This window comes from Nicotiana sylvestris, chromosome 11 (genome assembly GCF_000393655.2).
Source record: "Nicotiana sylvestris chromosome 11, ASM39365v2, whole genome shotgun sequence".
In the NCBI taxonomy this organism is placed as follows: Eukaryota; Viridiplantae; Streptophyta; class Magnoliopsida; order Solanales; family Solanaceae; genus Nicotiana; species Nicotiana sylvestris.
The window spans coordinates 164,960,399-164,963,853 of NC_091067.1; the positions used below are offsets into that span (position 1 = coordinate 164,960,399).

Consider the following 3,455-nt stretch of genomic DNA (forward strand, 5'->3'; position numbering starts at 1 on the left):
TGATTTCTCTCTACTCAGACTTTATTTACTTTTATTACTTATTGAGTTGGAGTACTCACATTACTCCCTGCATCTTGTGTGCATATTCAGGTATTTCTGAACCCGGTAGCGGGTGTTGATCGCTCATAGGCAGAGTCATCGGAGTTAGCAAGGTAGCTGCCCTGCATTCGCAGCATGATTTTTCTCCCTCTTATTTTTGTCAATTTTGTGGATCTGAAAATGATAATCTCTCTTATAGAGAGAAGAAATAGAGAAGAGAGAAAGAAGCTTTTTCTGATAGCTCTACATAAAATGAATTGTACTGTACAAGCTACAGTAGTACCTAATATAACCGCGTAACAACTAACTGCAGTTAACTAACCATTAACTACTAATTACAGGGTACTACTAATAACTAACTACAGTTAAGTTAACATGGGTCATGACTATTACATAGCTCATTACCCCCTCAATCTAGGACTAATGAAGATGTTCTTGAGGCCTAGCTTGGTTAGTAAGTGAGAATGTTGAATACTGCTTAAGCCTTTGGTTAAGATATCAGCAGGTTGATCAGCAGACTTCAAGTAGACTATTTGAACTAAGCCTAGATGAACATTCTCACGAATGAAGTGACAATCAATATCAATGTGCTTGTCCGTTCATGGCACACAGGATTAGCAGCAATCTGTATAGCTGATTTGCTGTTGCAATGAAAGGGAACTGGGAGTGTGAGAGTGACTCCCAACTCAACAAATAGACCAATGAGCCAAACAATCTCAGCTACTGTGGAAGCCAAACTTCGATATTCTGCCTCAGCGGAACTTCTCGAAATGGTACTCTACTTCTTGGACTTCCATGAGATGAGAGAATTACCAAACTTCACTAAATAGCCAGTGACTGATCTCCTTGTATTAGGACATGCAGCCCGATCAACATCACAGTAAGTTGTTAACTAAGTAGATGCTGCAGATGACATGAGAATCCCAAGACCTGGACTCTACTTGATGTATCTCACTACCCTCAAATCAGCTTCCATGTGAGAGTGTTTGGGGGCTGCATGAACTGATTCAAAGACTGCACAACAAAGGAGATGTCAAGCCTTGTAATCGTCAAGTAAATTATTCTGCCTATCAGTCTTTGATAAGCACCATGATCCTCAAGAAGACTGTCATCCTTGAGGCATAAATGATCATCATAAGTCACTGTGGTGAGCTTCTGATTTAGCTCAACAGGAGCATGAACTGGCTTGGATCCTGCCAGACCAACATCTGAGATGAGTTCAAGTGCATACTTCCTTTGGTGCAGCAGGATCCCTTATTTGTTTCTAGCAAACTCAATCCCCAGAAAGTATCTCAACTCTCTAAGGTCTTTGATTTTGAAATTCTTATGTAAACTATGTTTAGTAGTTGAAATAAGATCAGCATCATCCCCAGTAATTAAAATGTCATCAACATAGACCAAAACAATAACAATATGGGAGTCTTGTTTCTTAGTAAACAAAGAATAATAAAAATGACTTTGTTTGAATCCTGAATTAAGTAGTGATGTGGTGAGTTTAATGATCCATTGTCTTGAAGCTTGATTAAGCCCATAGAGCGACTTGAGCAATTTACATACCTGTGTATTCCCTTGTTTAAGAGAAAAACCTTGAGGTAAGGTCATGTATACCTCTTCTTCCAAATCCCCTTGCAAAAAAGCATTGTAAACATCCATTTGATATAGTGTCCAACCTCTGGTAGCTGCTATGGATACAAGTACAACAGACCTAATAGTAACCATTTTCATAACAGGTGAAGAGGTTTCTTGATAGTCTAGTCCCTCTTTTTGACTATACCTCTTAGCTACTAATCTAGCCTTATACCTCTCAACTTCCCCATTGAATGTGTACTTGATCTTGTATACTCACTTACACCTAATTACACTTTTGTTTGGAGGCAATGACACTACCTCCCATGTTTTGTTGTCCTCCAATGCTTGAATTTCTGCTTTCATAGCTTCAATCCACTTCACATCCTTGGCTGCCTCATAATAAGAACTTGGTTCAACTTCAGAAGATAATTGAGTGATGTAAGCTTGATATGAAGCAGACAATCCTGTGTACTGAATAAAGTCACCAATAGGATACTGACAATGTGCTGCATGAGAAGGGTTAGACTTTTGTATTGGCCCAACATAATCCTTAAGCCAAAAAGGAGGCTTGGAAGTGCTTCCTAATCTCCTTAATTCACCAGTATTATTAATGTGTTCCTCATGCTGTGCAATAGCTGATTCCTTTATATGTGGTAGAGAGTGGGAATCCAATGATGGGTTAATACTTCCAGGAATAGATTCCGCAGGTGTAAGAGGTGCAGATGAGTCTGGGTTATCCCTGTCCCTAGTAGTAGTAGGTAAAACAATGGGAGGCTGATCAAGGGGAAGATCAGCCCTCTGAAATTCATCTATAAAGAGAGAAGAGTCTTGAGCAAGACCTTGAAATGGATACACATCGTCATGAAATATCACATCTCTACTGACAAAGAGTGTCTTGTGTTCAATATCATACAACCTATATCCCTTTTGTGTGCTTGCATATCCCAAAAACACTGACCTTATGGACTTGGGTGCAAATTTGTCACCCATTGGTAACCTTGTTACAAAACACAAACACCCTATGATTCTCCTATGTGACAATGAAGGTCGTCTCCCATAAAGCAACTCAAAAGGTGACTTGTTCCCAAGTAATGTGGAGGGAATTATATTTATTAGATACACAGTTGCATCCACACAATCACCCCAAAACCTCACTGGCAAGTGCCCCTGAAATCTGATGGCCCTTGCAGTTTCTAGAACATGTCTATGTCTCCTTTCCATCACTCCATTTTGTTGAGGAGTGTGTGGACATGAACTTTGATGTATAATTTCATACATTTGAAACAGAGTTGCACAATTATGGTTAAAGAATTCAGAACCATTGTCTGACCTAAAGCATTTGATCATTCTACCAAACTGAGTTTTTACCATAACAATGAAATTCTTCAGTACTATAATAACATCAGACTTAAGATGTAATAAGAAAATCCAAATCCATCTAGAATGATCATCAGCCATTGTGAGAAAATATCTCTTTCCATTATATGTAGGAACTTTATATGGTCCCCAAACATCCATGTATATCAAATCAAAGACATTGTCTACTTTATTGTTACTAACTGAGAAAGAAGTCCTAGCTTGCCTGGTTAAAGAACAAATACCACGTTGGCTTATTTCTACTTTACTACTGCTATTTATACTAGGAATTTTCTTGAGAACTTGAATTGGAACATGTCCCATTCTCTTTTTCCACAGCTCAGTTTCATTCCTACGGGCAACCATCACCAATGATCTAGTTTTATTCTTGTTTCTCCTTTGTGAATGCAGCATATACAGTCCTTCTTCCTCCTTACCAATCTCATTCACCCTTCCAGTGAAGAGATCCTGAAATATGCAGAAATTTGAAA

The 3,455-nt window shown here is 38.6% G+C and overlaps 1 pseudogene; it reads right to left on the minus strand.

Annotated features, from left to right (window-relative positions):
- Positions 1 to 440: 440 nt before the first annotated feature.
- LOC138881963 (uncharacterized mitochondrial protein AtMg00810-like) lies at positions 441 to 1,758 on the minus strand (annotated as a pseudogene).
- Between the last annotated feature and the right edge of the window lie 1,697 nt (positions 1,759 to 3,455).